Source organism: Chiloscyllium punctatum, chromosome 34 (genome assembly GCF_047496795.1).
Source record: "Chiloscyllium punctatum isolate Juve2018m chromosome 34, sChiPun1.3, whole genome shotgun sequence".
Classification (NCBI taxonomy): Eukaryota; Metazoa; Chordata; class Chondrichthyes; order Orectolobiformes; family Hemiscylliidae; genus Chiloscyllium; species Chiloscyllium punctatum.
Window position 1 is genome coordinate 56442070 of NC_092772.1, and position 18755 is coordinate 56460824.

Below are 18755 nucleotides of genomic sequence, written 5' to 3' on the forward strand. Positions count from 1 at the left end.
ATGTTTCTCCCTATTTCTCATGTCTAGACCAATCAGAACTTCCTACACCTGAATCAGATTCCTCCCTCCTCCAGACTTCTTGCTTTAAGGAGAATAATTGCAGCCTATCAAGTCTCTCTTCATATCTGAATTACTCCAGCCCAGGCAAAATCCTGGTTAATTTCCTCTACAGCTCCGCTAGTGCAATCACATACTAGAACTGCACACAGTATGCTAATCATTACCCAATTAATATATTTATCCTGTATGTCTTCATCATCACCTCCCTGCTCTTGGAGGTTATAGTCATAAAGGCAAGAATCCATGTGCCTTGTAACCCACTATTTATCTCTCTGGCTTTCTTCAAGGGTTTGTGGACACTCACACCAACATTCCTGAGTTCCTCTGTACTTCCTCGGGTCCTACATCCAAAGTGTACTCCCTTGCGTTCTTAATCATCCCAAAATTCAAGATTATGAATGCATGCTAGCAGAGAATATGAAAACAGATAGATAGGAAAATGTGTTATAAATATATAAAATGGAATAGAGTGGCTAAAGTGGACGTAGGTCCCTTGCAGGATGAGAAAGGGGATTTAACATTGTGTAATTCTGAAATGGCCAAGGCCTTGAATATTTTGTGTCAGTCTTAACAATAGAAGATGTATCTAACTTGCAAAAGAATGATATTAAGGATCCAATGGAAGGTGAGGACCTCGATTCAATTGTTATAACTAAAGGGGTAGTGTTGAGCAAAATTGTGGGTCTAAAGGTAGATAGGTCCCCTGGTCCAGGATGCTGAAAGAAAGGGTGGAACTGATAGTAGGTGCATTAGTGGTGATTTATCAAAATTCACTTGTCTCCGGGCAGGTCCCAGCAGACTGGAAGACAGCGAATGTTACACCGTTGTTTAAAAAAGGGTGTAGGCAAAAGGCAGGTAATTATAGGCCAGTCAGCTGAACATCTGTAGTTGGAAAAATACTGGAGGCTAACATTAATGAAGAAATAGTGAGACACCTGGTTGGAAAGGGTTCCATCAGGCAGACGCAGCATGGATTCAAGAAGAGAAGGTTGTGTTTGACAAACTTACTGGAGTTCTTGAGGATGTAACAAGCATGGTGGTTGGAGGGGAACAGGTAGATGTTGTAGACTTGGATTTCCAGAAGGCATTCGATAAGGTGCCACATAAAAGAGTCATCCATAAGATAAGAATGCATGAAGTGTGGGGAATGTACTAGCATGGAGAGAGGACTGGTTAACCAATAGAAAATAGAGAGTTGGGGGAAATAGGTGTTTTTCTGTTGGACATCAATGGTGGGTGGGGTGCCACAGAGGTTGGTGTTGGGCCCACAACTGTTCATCCTATTTTTAATGGCTTGGAAGAGGAAAGCTAGTGTACCATATCCAAGTTTGCTGATGACACTAAATTGAGTGGAAAGGCAAACTGTGCAGAGGATGTGGAGGGTCTGCAGAGAGATTTAGATGGGTTACATGAGTGGGCAAGGGTCTGGCAGATGGAATAAAATGGTGGTAAATGTGAGGTTATCCACTCTGGAAGTACAAATAGTAGGTCAGAGTATTATTTAAATGGTAAAAGATTGCAGCATGATGTTGTGCAGAGGGACTTAGGAGTACTCATACATGAATCACTGAAATTTGATTTGCAGGTACAGCAGTTGAAGACAAACAGCACACTGGCTTTCATTGCTAGAAGGATTGAATTTAAGAGTAGGGACATTCTGTAGCAATTGTACAAGGAATTGGTGAGACGGCACCTTGAGTATTGTGTGTGCAGTTCGGTCTCCTTACTTAAGGAAGGATATACTGGCTTTGGAGGCGGTGCAGAGAAGTTTCACCACGTTAATTCCGGAGTTGAGGGGGTTACCCATTGAGGAGAGGTTGACCTGCCTGGGACTGTACTCGCTAAAGTTTAGAAGAATGAGAGGATACTTTTAGAAACAGAAAATTATGACAGGGAGAGATAAGATAGAGGCAGGCAGGTTGTTTCCACTGGTGGGTGAGACTAGGATGAGGGGACATGGCCTCAAGATTAGGGAGAGTAGATTTAGGACAGAGATGAGGAGGAACTGCTTTTCCCAAAGAGTAGTGAATCAGTGGAACTTCCTGCCCAAGGAAGCAATAGAGGCAGCTTCATTAAATATATTCAAAACACAGTTGAATGGGTTTTTGCATGGTAGGGGAATTAAGGGTTACGGGCATAATGCAGGTAGAAGGAGATGGGACGATGGAGTGATCAGAGTCAAGAGTGTGGTGCTGGAAAAGCACAGCCAGTTAGGCAGCATCCGAGGAGCAGGAGAATCAACATTTCAAGCATAAGCTCTTCATCAGGATAGATGAGAACAGATCAGCCATGATCTTAATGAATGGAGGAGCAGGTTCAATGGGCCAAATGGCCTACTCCTTCTATTACTATGAAATTATGCGGTGGGGAGAATATCTAATTGGATCATTCAATTTAATTCAAACAGTGGACATTTTTAGATCCTGGTTCCAACCCTTAACTAAGAGGGAGGTAAAGTGAAAGTCTACATTTCACAACCAGAATCCACAAGTTCTGAGCTGTCTCTCCTGAAGCTGAGCTATTCAGGTAAAATCTACACCTCTCAATTCTCACATCCGATCTGTAAAAATAACAGCAACAAATGTGTTTGTGAAATCCACCCGGCTAATAACAGGCTACATCAAAACCCTGTGGATGTCAATATAATAACTCCCGCCAATTGAAATATTTATAGAAAGGTGAATATTTTTGAATACATCCAACTCGATGTTATTTCTAAATAATTCTTCAATTTACATTTTTCCTTTATATCAGCCAATTTCCATCTTAAGTTATGTCATTGTAATATTGTATTTGGTGGCAAGTGAATGGATATTGAGAACTCAAACGTGATACCAAACAGACTGTGCCTTCCTGTTCACACACAAAGAACGAAACGAACGTTAGAATGGATTCCCAGCCAGAACTGGGTGTGGCCGGCATAGTTTTTTAAAAAACTGCCTTGTCATGGAGTCATAGATGTACAGCATGGAAACAGACCTTTCGGTCCAACTCCTCCATGCCAACCTGATATCCCGACCTAATCTAGTCCCACCTGCCAGCACCTGGCCCATATCCCTCCAAACCCTTCCTATTCATATACCCATCCAGATGCCTTTTAAATGCTGTAATTGTAGCAGCCTCCTCTGGTCAAATGGTTGATAAACCCTCATCTGCACAGCCCATCTACAAGCATCACTTTCTATAATAGGGACCTAGTTTCTCTTTTGCCACTATAGATACCAAAGGTAAAATAATCAGTTTTCACCAAAAAAAATGACAACATTCCACGCCAGGTTAGCCCCATCCAATGACCAGATCTTATCAAAATCTTTTGTGTATAAATATGAAAACTGCCGATCGATGGAAAAACTTAACAACACACCACACAGAGGGAAGGGTCACTGATGAGGATGTTTATACACATTCACCTTAATGGTGTCAGTGGAGATTTCGGGACTGACACTTGCAACAGACGAAAAGACTCATTTTGATCCTGGTCAAGATTAGAGTGGTGCTGCAAAAGCACAGGTCAGGCAGCCCCACTCGAATCTTGACTCTAATCTCTAGCATCTGCAGTTCCCTCTACTGCCTCATTTTGATCATGGCCAACACATCCCATTCAGTATTGTCAGACGATTATTCAAATGCTTGATTTCACTGCGGGGTCAAATACACCAGGTCTAACAATTAATGTAAAAAGACTAACTCAGTTTTCCCACTGACGTGAAGTTTGCAGTTAAAGTTACTGTTCGGTACTCGTTTCCCCTGGGAATAGGAAAAACCGGGGACGGGAACTACACAATGTATTCTTTATTGCAGAAGTGTGGCAGTTACATGGATCGTACAATTGCAAAAACGAGACAACTACATCGATGGTGCAAGGCTGCTGTTTAGATGTTAAAAGACAAAAAAAACCTGCAGATGCTGGGATCTGAAATAGCCAGGCAGGAGGCTAGGAGAACACAGAAAGGCAGGCAGCACCAGGAGGGACAGGCAGGAGGCTGGAAGAACACAGCAAGGCAGGCAGCATCAGGAGGGACAGGCAGGAGGCTGGGGGAACACAGCAAGGCAGGCAGCATCAGGAGGGACAGGCAGGAGGCTGGGAGAACACAGCAAGGCAGGCATCACCAGGAGGGACAGGCAGGAGGCTGGGAGAACACAGCAAGGCAGGCTGCACCAGGAGGGACAGGCAGGAGGCTGGAAGAACACAGCAAGGCAGGCAGCATCAGGAGGGACAGGCAGGAGGCTGGGGGAACACAGCAAGGCAGGCAGCATCAGGAGGGACAGGCAGGAGGCTGGGAGAACACAGCAAGGCAGGCAGCATCGGGAGGGACAGGCAGGAGGCTGGGAGAACACAGCAAGGCAGGCTGCACCAGGAGGGACAGGCAGGAGGCTGGGAGAACACAGCAAGGCAGGCAGCATCAGGAGGGACAGGCAGGAGGCTGGGGGAACACAGCAAGGCAGGCAGCATCGGGAGGGACAGGCAGGAGGCTGGGAGAACACAGCAAGGCAGGCTGCACCAGGAGGGACAGGCAGGAGGCTGGGAGAACACAGCAAGCCAGGCAGCATCCAGAGGGACAGGCAGGAGGTGGGAGAACACAGCAAGGCAGGCAGCATCAGGAGGGACAGGCAGGAGGTGGGAGAACACAGCAAGGCAGGCAGCATCAGGAGGGACAGGCAGGAGGTGGGAGAACACAGCAAGGCAGGCAGCATCAGGAGGGACAGGCAGGAGGCTGGAAAAATGCAGCAAGCCAGGCAGCATCAGGAGGGACAGGCAGGAGGCTGGGAGAACACAGCAAGGCAGGCAGCATCAGGAGGGACAGGCAGGAGGCTGGGAGAACACAGCAAGCCAGGCAGCATCCAGAGGGACAGGCAGGAGGTGGGAGAACACAGCAAGGCAGGCAGCATCAGGAGGGACAGGCAGGAGGTGGGAGAACACAGCAAGGCAGGCAGCATCAGGAGGGACAGGCAGGAGGCTGGGAGAACACAGCAAGGCAGGCAGCATCAGGAGGGACAGGCAGGAGGCTGGGAGAACACAGCAAGGCAGGCAGCATCAGGAGGGACAGGCAGGAGGCTGGGAGAACACAGCAAGGCAGGCAGCATCAGGAGGGACAGGCAGGAGGCTGGAAAAATGCAGCAAGCCAGGCAGCATCAGGAGGGACAGGCAGGAGGCTGGGAGAACACAGCAAGGCAGGCAGCACCAGGAGGGACAGGCAGGAGGCTGGGAGAACACAGCAAGGCAGGCAGCATCAGGAGGGACAGGCAGGAGGCTGGGAGAACACAGCAAGGCAGGCAGCATCAGGAGGGACAGGCAGGAGGCTGGGAGAACACAGCAAGGCAGGCAGCATCAGGAGGGACAGGCAGGAGGCTGGGAGAACACAGCAAGGCAGGCAGCATCAGGAGGGACAGGCAGGAGGCTGGAAGAACACAGCAAGGCAGGCAACATCAGGAGGGACAGGCAGGAGGCTGGGAGAACACAGCAAGGCAGGCAGCACCAGGAGGTGGATAATTTGACGTTTCAGGTGTAACCCTTTCCCAGGACCCTTCCTCTGATGTTAAGAGGCAGATTTCTCTGTTGGATCATGGCTCACATTCGTATACCCTTGTGGTTTCTGTGGTTTGGGTGTAACTGTATTTGTCAGGTCTCTCACAATGTCAATTTCTCCAGCAATGTCAATTTCTCTCGCAAAGTTAATTTCTATAGGAATGTCAATTCCAAAGCAATGAGGTAAAAACAATGACTGCAGATGCTGGAAACCAGATTCTGGATTAGTGGTGCTGGCAGAGCACAGCAGTTCAGGCAGCATCCAAGGAGCAGCGAAATCGATGTTTTGGGCAAAGAAGGGCTTTTGCCCGAAACGTCGATTTTGCTGCTCCTTCGATGCTGCCTGAACTGCTGTGCTCTTCCAGCACCACTAATCCAGAATTCCAAAGCAATGTCAATTTCTATAGCAAGGGCATTTGAAACTGATCTCCGCGGTTACCCCCTGCTGTTCGCCTAAGTGCTTCAACCATTTTAAAGATCCCACATTCCCTCTATGACCACTTCCCCAGTTAGCAATACAAGGCCACTGTTCTTGCCCTGAAAGTAACTGCTGAGGACTCAACCCTGGTCTAATCAAGTCTAATTTCCACTGAATCCCACAAAACTAACTTTATATTAAATCCATTCTAGCTGTGAAATAAGGATGTGAAAAGGTGCAAGAGTAGGCCATTTGGCCCATCCAGACTGCTCCTCCATTCATTGAGATCATGGCTCATTTTTTACCTGATGGCCATTTTCCTGCAGTACTCCCATATCCATTGACACCCCAGTATGTTAGCTTCCAGTGACTCACTAACAAGAACACCTGCATACCTTTAGATGTCAACACTTTCTAATCTCACCAATTTAGAAATGTTCTACACTGCTGACCCTCCTACCAAAGTGGACAACTTCATACTTGTCGACACTATATTCTATCTCTCAGGCTCTTGTCGACTCACTCAAACTGACTACATCTTTCTGCAGTGCATTTACGTCTTGCTCACAACTCATATTCCCATCAAGTTTTGCCTCATGTACATGCTTGGGAAATAATACAATTTTTCTCACATCAAAACATTGATGTAGATTGTGATGTGCAGGGGGATAAACATTGATCCTTACTAATCCCCACCAGACACAGCCTGACAATTATCCATTTTTGTTTGTGATTAGATTACTTACAGTGTGGAAACAGGCCCTTCGGCCCAACAAGTCCACACCGACCCACCGAAGCGCAATACACCCTGACCCATTCCCCTACATTTACCCCTTCACCTAATACCACGGACAATTTAGCATGGCCAATTCACCTAACCTGCACATTTTTGGACTGTGGGAGGAAACCGGAGCACCCAGAGGAAACCCACACAGACACGAGAAGAAAGTGCAAAATCCACACAGTCGCCTGAGGCAAGAATTGAACCCCGGTCTCTGGCGCTGTGAGGCAGCAGTGCTAACCACTGTGCCACTGTGCTGCCCCCCATTTATTCCATCTCTCTGCTTTCAGCCCACTAACCAATCTTCAAACATTACTCATATCTTACCTCTAGTGTCATACATTTATTTATATATATATATATACTCCTTTACAAAAAGAACCGAAAAGTTATAAAAGTACAGAAGTACAGAAAAGTAGATATAATATCACATTTTCATAACGTTAACAATAATCTGCCAACTACTCTTCAAGATACAATCGTCTCATATTTACTTAACTTAACACCCCAAATTAATATAAGCTCAAATTAAATGAAATTGTATTAAACTAAATTACAATCCAATAAAATTAAATTACATTACATTGCACTACATTGCATTACTCCACTTGTCGCACCTGCACTGAAGCTCCCATCTACGGGAGCAACAGTTATTATGCCCAGATTTACTAGGTCTCCCCCCTTCCCTACCCCCGGGGTCCTCAGACCACCATATACGGTCTTCGCAGCTATATATAAAAGCCCTATCCACCGATAGGTCCGTATCTATGTATTTTAGAAAGGGCTTCCATTTCTTATGAAATTGCTCTGTTCCATGCTGCACTATGGGGGAGGTGCACCATCACAAGTGTGCGCCACCCCACAAGACCTGGAGGATTTTCTAACATCTAATTCATTACAATGTTCTTCCCCACACAGTGTGTAAGAATGTTAAATAACCTCTCCTGTGCTCATCCAGAGAGGACAGATTCGGTAATCCCAAAAGAAGGGATACCGGATCCTCCTTAACTTCAATTTCCCAGGATCTTCTCCAGCTCAATCACTATGGCAGCCCAGTATCTGCAAATCTTGTAGCAGGACCAAAAGCAATGTGTGAGGGTGCCTATGCTGATTTTATATTCGGGGCATTTCGGAGAAGTTCCTTTGTTAAACATTGCTAACCTCTCTGGCACCATATGGGCCCTGTGAAGGACCTTGAATTGCATCACCTATGCCTTATTGCACATAGAAATTTCCTTTACATTTCCCCCATATATCCTCCCATGCTTCCAATGAGATTTCTTCCCCTTAACTCCTGATTCCAGATCCCATGCAATCTCTCCATATCCCCCAAGGCATTCCCTCTCTGCAGATAATATATGATCCTAACGAAGAGAGCGCTCCCACATCAAAGTACTCCTCTCTATAACTGACTTATAGGGCTGTCTATGATCCCTAACCTGGAAGTATCGGAAAAGGTCCCTATTAGGAATTCTGTATTTCTGACTTAATTGGTTGAAAGACATCAAGATCTCTCCCTTGAATAAATCTCCCAGTCAGGAGATTCCCTTACCCTTCCATGCTCTGAAGCTGGAGTCCATTGACCCCTGGGGCTCCCACTAATGGGGTAAACAGCGAAGCCTTAAGCAAATTGCCTTCACCCTGCCACATTATCCTCCATGTTTTCACCGGATTTATGCTAATCGGGCTCTCACAGTGCTCAGCCACAGATCTCATCTTATCCATCAACAGTAAGTTGATGAGAGGACATCTCACCTGCGAGGCCTTGGATTCCTCACTTGTATCAGTGTGCAATGGTCCCTGGGCACAGTACACCCCATGAAGGTGCTGGGCAGCTGGAGTCGCCGCCACTCGCTGCTCATCGGCTTTCTGGTCCGGGGGCTGGTTCTAGCCCAAACCTTGGCCGATCCAAATTTAACCAAGGCCGACCTCAATGGCACTGAACGCTACGACGGTGTTACGATAAAGGAGACGCGGGAGTACATGGCTGTGATCACTTTCTTCCTCCCCTTCCCCATCATTGTTGGCTGTTACAGCCCCGTTGTGGTGTTCTGATCCGCAGTAAGAACGTGGAGCAAGGCTTGCCAGATTGCTGCCTTCAGCTCATGCTGATTGTCACCTTCTTGTTATCCATTTGCTTCGCTCCTTACCACGTCCTGAGAAACACCAACCTGATCTCGAGGTATTTCCAACTCCAGGGCCAGTGCCTTCAAAAACATTTATCTGGGCTACCAAGTGGCCAGGGCCATGGCCAGTTTGAACAGCATCATTAACCCACTTGCTTATGTTCTGGCTGGAGACAATATGGAGTTATGATTGGAAAAGTTCAGGAGACCAGCGTGTTTGTTGTCTTCAACACCTGCCGTCCAGCTGGCTGAACTCATATCACGCTAGGCCATATAGCATTGATTAAAATAAATGTTCTTCCTTGGTTATTATATCCCATGAGGATGCTCCTGTTGTCATTACCCAAACAGGTGCTGTGGAGATTTGTCAGCGGGCTTGGATCATTTATTTGGTGCAGGAGGTGCCCCCTAATTAAATTTACCAAGGTGCAACTTCCGCAGGATATGAAGGGGAGGAACTCGCAGATCTGAAGAGATACCAAACAGGCGTACTGCTGTCATATGTGGGTGAATGGGTGCGTAAGGACTCAAGGTCAGTATGGCTTGATAGAGTCACAGAGATGTACAGCGTGGAAACAGACCCTTCGGTCCAACTCGTCCATGCCGACCGGATATCCCAACCCAATCTAGTCCCATTAGTAACCTATCAATATTAAATAGCTCCACAGCACCTCATCGCATACTACCAAATGTTCAGAAATATACCAAAAGGGATTTTATCACATACTTTACTGATCCTTTTTAATTGTGCTATACAGAAGCATTAATTTCTGTGCATGTATGAAGTTAACTTTTTGTTTTAGCTAGGTACAGACTTTGCCGGATTAGCCAAAAACAGAAGGACATATCCGCATAAAGAGTAATTTTATGTTCCCCAATTCCCACCTATTTCAGGGTCCTTTCGGATGGCCTCCGCCAACAATTCAGTGACCAAGGTAAACAGCAGTGGCAACAGGGGACACTCCTGTCGGCTGCCCCTCCCCACACTAAAGTTGCTCGATTTGACCCCATTCGTGATAACTGCCACCTTGGGGTTTCTACATAACACTGCCACCCACCTGGCAAAGGCCCCTCTCAGACCAAAATGATCTCGAACAGCAAAGAGATACGACCATTCCACCTGATCAAAAGCCGTTTCTGCATCCAGGGAGAGCACCCAGCCCAGAATCAATCTCTGTTGACATATTTGCACTATATTCAACACCATCTGATGTTGTTGGAGGAGCTGCAGCCCTTGATGAAACCTGGCTGGTCCTATTTTATAATAACAGGCAGCACCTTTTCCAACCCCAGAGCCAACATCTTTGATAACATTTTGAAGTCCACATTCAACATTGAGATGTTTCTGTCCAACGCACAATCCTGGGGGTCTTTGCCTTTCTTTAAAATAAGGGAGATATTGGCTTCTCTAAGAGAGGGTGGAAGGCAGTCCTGGCTTTACGAATGACCAGACATCTCCAGAAGTGGTTCAGTTAACATGTGTATAAATTCTGCCTTGCTACCTTGGAGCTGCCTTGAAGACATTTAACTTTCCGGCCTTCACGGCACTCCGTGACAATGAAATAAGGCCATAAGATATAGGAGTGGAAGTAAGGCCATTCGGCCTATCAAGTCCACTCACCATTTAATCACGACTGAGGGGCATTTCAACTCCACTTACCCGCACTCTCCCCATAGCCTTTAATTCTTTGTAAGATCAAGAATGTATCAACCTCTGCCTTGAAGCCTTACCGCCTCTTGCACCTCCTGTCATCAGAGGTGCATTTAAAAGGGCCTCCTGATCTGCGTTTATACCGGGGAGGTCCAGGCTCTCAAAAAAGGATTCCGTTCTCACTACTCCACCCCCATAGCCCTCCGACTGCTAAAACTCTGCACAGAATTCCCAGATTCTGGCATTAATCTTTTTCAACTCGCGAGTGACGTTGCCAGTTCTCTCCTGAATAGATACAATGGACTGTGGAGCACTTTTCTTCCTAGCCAGGTATCTATCTGGCTTATCCCCATATCCCCTATGCTTTGCAAAGGAGACCCCTCTCTTCACCGTCTGTGTGAGTGCTGAGTCCAGAGCAGCCCGGAGAGCCAAACCCTGCTGTAACTTAACCACAGATGTACTGGTATAATATGCCGACTCGGCTGTTTTTAGCTGGGCCTCAAGCATCCGCTGTTGCTCCCCACTCTGCCTCTTTATCATTGTCGAGCACGAAATAATCGACCCTGTTAAGAGTGCTTTGGTGGTCTCCCAGAGCACTGATGGATTACTGGCTATACCCTGATTGATGTCCCAAAAAGCCCTGAAGACCCTTGTAATGTACTATACAAAGTTGCTCCAGAACACCAGACGATACACGTTTCTGTACAATAGCAGTAGCTTTATTATTGGACAGCTGGCAAGAGATTCAAAATGTCCCCAAAAGGAGTTGTGTGTCTACTTGTGGTGACACTCCATCATGAACTTCTGCCCCACATGCAGAGACAGTATATTTTATAGGAATTCAACAAAAGGTTTATTAGTCACATGGGTGATTGTCATCACATTGTGACATCGTGAATGTCGATATCCTGTGATAACGTGTGAATGGATTGCAGGAACTGATTATCCTATTTGTCATGATTATGTGTTGATGGGAAGAGATTAAAACCGAAGGGTTTTGCCTGCTCTAAATGGGGGATTCACATTCCTATGCTAATAAGGAGGGGGAATATGACAATGGGAGCAGGAGGCAGTTTGGAAAGGTCAAATCCCTCTGTGTGAGGCTACAGGGGAATCCACATGTGTGGCTACACTCGGCTCCTCTTCTGGGAGGTAAAAACAATGACTGCAGATGCTGGAAACCAGATTCTGGATTAGTGGTGCTGGAAGAGCACAGCAGTTCAGGCAGCATCCAAGTAGCTTCAAAATCGACGTTTCGGGCAAAAGCCCTTCATCAGGAATAAAGGCAGTGAGCCTGAAGCATGGAGAGATAAGCTAGAGGAGGGCGGGGGTGGGGAGAAAGTAGCATAGAGTACAATAGGTGAGTGGGAGAGGGGATGAAGGTGATAGGTCAGGGAGGAGAGGGTGGAGTGGATAGGTGGAAAAGGAGATAGGCAGGTAGGACAAGTCCGGACAAGTCATGGGGACAGTTACTGAGCTGGAAGTTTGGAACTAGGGTGAGATGGGGGAAGGGGAAATGAGGAAACTGTTGAAGTCCACATTGATGCCCTGGGGTTGAAGTGTTCCGAGGCGGAAGATGAGGCGTTCTTCCTCCAGGCGTCTGGTGGTGAGGGAGCGGCAGTGAAGGAGGCCCAGGACCTCCATGTCCTTGGCAGAGTGGGAGGGGGAGTTGAAATGTTGGGCCACAGGGCGGTGTGGTTGATTGGTGCGGGTGTCCCGGAGATGTTCCCTAAAGTGCTCTGCTAGGAGGCACCCAGTCTCCCCAATGTAGAGGAGACTGCATCGGGAGCAACGGATACAATAAATGATATTAGTGGATGTGCAAGTAAAACTTTGATGGATGTGGAAGGCTCCTTTAGGGCCTTGGATAGAGGTGAGGGAGGAGGTGTGGGCGCAGGTTTTACAGTTCCTGCGGTGGCAGGGGAAGGTGCCAGGATGGGAGGGTGGGTTGTAGGGGGGGCGTGGACCTGACCAGGTAGTCACGGAGGGAACGGTCTTTGCGGAAGGCGGAAAGAGTTGGGGAGGGAAATATATCCCTGGTGGTGGGGTGTGTTGGAGGTGACGGAAATGTCGGCGGATGATTTGGTTTATGCGAAGGTTGGTAGGGAGGAAGATGAGCACCAGGAGTTCTGTCCTTGTTACGGTTGGACAGGTGGGGTCTGAGGGCGGAGGTGCGGGATGTGGACGAGATGCGTTGGAGGGCATCTTTAACCACGTGGGAAGGGCAGGGTTGGGAGAAGGGATCTGGTGTAGGTGTAGAGCTGGGAGCGGGGGTGGAACCTGTAACTGGAGTGGGTGTGATGGTGGGGGGAATGGGGTGGAGTCATGAGCAGGGGTAGTGTTCCCCTTGGTGTTCTGGGGGGTAGGGATAATGACAGTGAAGTCTGTGGGGGGCATGTCAGCAGAATGCAGGTGAGTGGCGCTGGTGGCTCAACCTGTCTACCTCCCTCCCCCACTCCAACCTCTCACCCTCACAATGCGCAGCCCTCCAATCCCTCTGCTCCAATCCAAACCTCACCATCAAGCCAGCGGATAAAGGGGGCGCAGTGGTAGTCTGGCGCACTGACCTCTACACCGCTGAAGCCAAATGTCAACTCAAGGACACCTCTTCCTACTGCCCCCTCAACCATGACCCCACCCCCATCACCAAACCATCATCTCCCAGACCATACAGAACCTCATCACCTCAGGAGATCTCCCACCCACAGCTTCCAACCTCATAGTCCGGGAACCCCGCACTGCCCGGTTCTACCTCCTTGCCAAGATCCACAAGCCTGACCACCCTAGTCGACCCATTGTCTCAGCATGCTCCTGCCCCACTGAACTCATCTCTACCTACCTCTACACTATCCCCCCTAGTCCAGGAACTCCCCACATACGTTCGAGACACCACCCATGCCCTCCACCTCCTCCAAGACTTCCGTTTCCCTGGTCCCCAACGCCTCATCTTCACCATGGATATCCAATCCCTCTACACCTCCATCCGCCATGACCAGGGCCTCAAAGCCCTCCATTTTTTCCTCTCCAGATGTCCCCAACAGTGCCCTTCCACCGACACTCTCATTCGTTTGGCCGAACTGGTCCTCACCCTTAACAATTTCTCCTTTGAATCCTCCCACTTCCTCCAGACCAAAGGGGTAGCCATGGGCACACGTATGGGCCCCAGCTATGTCTGTCTCTTTGTTGGTTACGTAGAACAGTTGATCTTCCGTAATTACACCGGCACCACTCCCGCGCGGAGGTTGTGCAATTCATCAACTTCACCAACACATTTCACCCTGACCTTAAATTTACCTGGACCATCTCTGACACCTCCCTCCCCTTCCTGGACCTCTCCATCTCCATTAATGACGACCGACTTGACACTGACATTTTTTACAAACCCACTGACTCTCACAGCTACCTGGATTACACCTCTTCCCACCCTACCTCTTGCAAAAATGCCATCCCGTATTCCCAATTCCTCTGCCTCCGCCGGATCTGCTCCCAGGAGGACTAGTTCCACCACAGAACACACCAGATGGCCTCCTTCTTTAGAGACCACAATTTCCCTTCCCATGTGGTTAAAGATGCCCTCCAACGCATCTCGTCCACATCCCACACCTCTGCCCTCAGACCCAACCCCTCCAACCGTAACAAGGACAGAACTCCCCTGGTGCTCACCTTCCTCCCTACCAACCTTCACATAAACCAAATCATCCGCCGACATTTCCGCCACCTCCAAACACACTCCACCACCAGGGATATATTTCCCTCCCCACCTCTTTCTGACTTCCGCAAAGACCGTTCCCTCCGTGACTACCTGGTCAGGTCCACGCCCCCCCTACAACCCACCCTCCCATCCTGGCACCTTCCCCTGCCACCGCAGGAACTGTAAAACCTGCACCCACACCTCCTCCCTCACCTCTATCCAAGGCCCGAAAGGAGCCTTCCATATCCAAAGTTTTACTTGCACATCCACTAATATCATTTATTGTATCCGTTGCTCCCGATGCGGTCTCCTCTACATTGGAGAGACTGGACGCCTCCTAGCAGAGCGCTTTAGGGAACATCTCCAGGACACCCGCACCAATCAACCACACTGCCCCGTGGTCCAACATTTCAACTCCCCCTCCCACTCTGCCAAGGACATGGAGGTCCTGGGCCTCCTTCACCGCCGCTCCCTCACCACCAGACGCCTGGAGGAAGAACGCCTCATCCTCCGCCTCGGAACACTTCAACCCCAGGGCATCAATGTGGACTTCAACAGCTTCCCCATTTCCCCTTCCCCCACCTCACCCTAGTTCTAAACTTCCAGCTCAGTAACTGTCCCCATGACTTGTCCGGACTTGTCCTACCTGCCTATCTCCTCCTGTGCTGAGATACAGTCAGCCTACCCCCTGCTGAGATGTTCTGTCTATATTGTAAGAGGATAGGTTTCCAACTGTTAAGTATTTTGGCAGTGGAATGTTTAACCCTTGAGGCCCCACTGGGTCTTAAAAGAGAAGTAAAGCATGGAACTGATCCCCTCTGTGGCTTTTAAACTTCCTCACCGCTCCTCTGTTTTTGAAGTTAAAGGACAAAAAGGATACCCTATCATATCCTGTTAGGGTAATGAGTACAGGAGTTGGGAGGTCATGTTGCAGCTTTACAGGTCATTAGTTGGGCCACTGTTGGAATACTGCGTGCAATTCTGGTCTCCTTCCTATCGGAAAGGTGTTGCGAAATTTGAAAGGGTTCAGAAAGGATTTACAAGGATGTTGCCAGGGTTGGAGGACTTTTGCTATAGGTAGAGGCTGAACAGGCTGGGGCTGTTTTCCCTGGAGTGTCGGAGGCTGAGGGGTGGCCTTATAGAGGTTTATAAAATCATGAGGGGCACGGATAGGATAAATAGACAAAGTCTTTTCCTTGGGGTGGGGGAGTCAATAACTAGAGGGCATAGGTTCAGGGTGAGAGGGGAAAGATATAAAAGGAACCTAAGGGGCAAACGTTTCATGCAGAGGGTGGTACGTGTATGGAATGAGCTGCCAGAGGAAGTGTTGGAGGCTGGTACAATTGAAACAGTTAAAAGGCACCTGGATGGGTATATGAATAGGAAGGGTTTTCTTGCATATGGGCCAGGTGCTGGCAAGTGGGCCTAGATTGGGTTGGGATATCTTGTCAGCATGGACGGGTTGGACGAGGGGTCTGTTTCCATGCTGTGCATTTCTATGACTCTATGACTCTATGCTGTAATTTCAGATGTTTCCTATTGGTGAAATGTGTCTCTTGCAACAGCGCAATGTCAACGCTTTCATACCTAAGATTTGAAAGCACCTTTCTCCTATTAATGGGGGAGTGGCTTCCCTTTATATTCCAGGTGCACCACCTGAACAGATCACTCGCCATGACTGCCTACTATAGCCTGCGATCTCCCCCCTCACCCATAGGGGGCATTCACTCCCAACCTTACAGCCACCCTGGCACCTTCCAGTTAAGGCCACACCCCCAAACACAGCCAATGAAAAAGACATGTTATTTATACTCCTGCAAGTTAACAATGGATGCCCTCCCCTCCCCCTCCATATCACAACCTCACATGTCTTTACGTCAAAGAAGTAACCACCCTTCACCCAGAAAAGCAGAACAGTAAAACAACAGATGACTCCCATAATATGAAACAAACCAGATTTTACACTAAAGCACAACCACATCTATAATGCAAGAGACCACAAAAGGGAAAAGAACGAAGAAAGAGAAGATTAAAAAAAAGATTATGCCATTGTCCGCACACATCTTTTCCTCTTTCCCCCTTGGTCCAAATCTATTATTTTAGAGAGTTAAAAAATTCTTTGCTTTATCTGCCAAGTCAAAGTTGTAGACAGACCTCCCCATAATTAAACTGTAGCATTGTCAGGTACCTCAGAGAATACTGAATATTCAAGTCTCTTAATTTTTTTCTTTACATCATCAAAAGTCTTCCTTTTCTTAATTATGGCCCAAGAAAAGTCTTGCAAAATCATTATCCTTGAACCTTTATATACCAAAGCCCTTTGGATCTCTTCCCAGTCTTCTGGACGTTTCTATTATTAAATGCTTTTCTTTATAGTGCTGGAGTCGCACTAGGACTGGGCGGGATGGGGTGCAGATCTGACCCGGACCTGTGTATCGCGATCCGTTGGGCCCACTCCACACTCACCTGGCCCAACTCAATCTCTAGCCCCAGCAAATCCGGGAGCCACCTCTCAAGAAATTCAGCCAGATTCTCACGCTTCTCACGCTCCGGAAGAACTGCGACCTGTAAATTTTTTCTCCGACCTCGATTTTCGAGGTCGTCTACTTGTTCCAGCAAGGCCCGAACCTGGCCTTCCAAGTTTCGGAGCCGCCCCTCAGAGCTCTCCATCGCGGTCTCCGAGTCCTTTGCTTGATTGCTTCCACGTGCCGATCCAACACCCGGATCTCTTGCTTATTCTTTGTCAGTGGCGGCAGTAATCGGCTCCAGCGCTTTTTTGATTTTTTTCATGGAGTTTTGCGAACTCCCCGAGTAGACGCTGCTGCTCCACCGAATCTAAAGGCGCTGCCATGGGAGTTGAGGCAGCAGCTGCGGGTGCACCCGATACAGCAGGGGAGTGCTCTGCCTGCTGCACTCCCCTAGCTCTCCTTCCTCTGGACGTCTTCATTTCATATCCAGAGCCTCCAAATCCTAATTTAGGTGCTGTACCTGCTTTATACTAAAAATCTTCCTCAGGGGTGGCTAATGTGGGGGTGGGGGGGGGGGGGAGGTGAGGTAGGAGCCCACCCTGCCCGGGGTATGGCACACAACCCAACACAACAGACTTTTCAGACTGCCGCCATCTTGAATCTCCAGCGGCATCCATTTTAATGTTGTTCACCAACCTCCTGTGTGGCACTTTAACAAAAGACTTCTGAAAATTAAAATACATCAGGTCCACTGGGTCCATCTTATTCATGCTGCTACAAACATCCTCAAAAAAACTCAATCACGTTTATCAAATGTGGTTTCCCCTTTATAGAAGAAAGATTCACTCTGCCCAATTAGACAGTTAATTTTTAAACACCCATTAATCGCATTGTTTCTAATAAGTTCTAGTATTCTTCCTATAACTGATGACAGACTAACAGGTCTGTAGTTCCCTGTTTTCTCTCTCCTTTCATTAATATTAGGGTTTAAACAAGGTGAGAATTAAATATGAATATGGAGCTGGGATTACATTTGGAGTTTTCCAATCTGCGGGCACCATTGAAGAATTAATAGAATTATGCAAGGTGGTTACCAATGGTTCCACTATATCTGTAATCCTCTCTTTCAACATTCTAGGGTGACAGTTATTAGATCCTAGGGTTTAGTCAAATTTTAATCCCATTGATTTCTTCAATACTACTTTTCACTAACATTAATGTCTACCTGGTCCTGTTCTCTCTGGATCCTTGTGTGACCACAAGACTGGTTAAGCACTACAGCCAAGTATGCTGGGAACTTTAGTCAAACTAGTTTAAACTCTGACCTAGGTGAAAACTGCAGCAAGGACATGTTGGAACCTATAAGTTGTGACCTCCTGTGTCCCTTGACAAAATAAGGGAGGTTTTATAATGGTCTGCCAGATACTGGCACTGTGTTGCCTTATAATGACCATGGGACATGACTGCTTACAACTTGGTGTAAACATTTGTGAGTTGTTTACCAGCAAACTCCATTGGTTGGGATCAAACGTTGTGATCAGGTTTGGTCAGCTCATTGGATGAGTTCCAGAGAAGTTTCTGGAAAATGAATACACTCTGGGATAAAAGTTAACAGCACAAAGGATTTTGCAGGAGTGCCCATTCAAGACCAACATTTGAGAAGCACATGCCCTGAAGTCTTCGAGGAAGGCAAATCTTCAGAGAAGACAAAGAAACATGAGGCAAAATCAACACCATGAGCAAAGTTGACCACTTTACTCAATTTGGTGTAGCATTTGTTTCAAGCCAAACTTATACAACTAAAATTACAGTTAGAATTAAATGTGAGTTAAGTTAATGTAAGATAAAGTGAAGTTAAATGAAGTGAATTTAAGTTGAATTTAAGCGCTATGAAGTAAATGTTGCAATGAATGTATGTTTTATATTGAGCATTGATACCTAAAGAATTCAATAAAGAAGAGTTTGTTTAATTAAAGTCTGAGTCGACTCCTGGTTTTTTTGTCTGTCACTCAAGGGAAGAATACCTGGGCAAA

The 18755-nt window shown here is 47.4% G+C and overlaps 1 protein-coding gene and 1 pseudogene across 5 annotated transcripts in view; one reads left to right on the plus strand and one right to left on the minus strand.

Annotated features, from left to right (window-relative positions):
* The window catches only part of LOC140458875 (uncharacterized), a 117550-nt gene that overhangs the window by 32948 nt on the left and 65847 nt on the right, over positions 1 to 18755 (minus strand). The window lies entirely within an intron of this gene.
* Positions 679 to 9102, plus strand: LOC140458694 (P2Y purinoceptor 1-like; annotated as a pseudogene).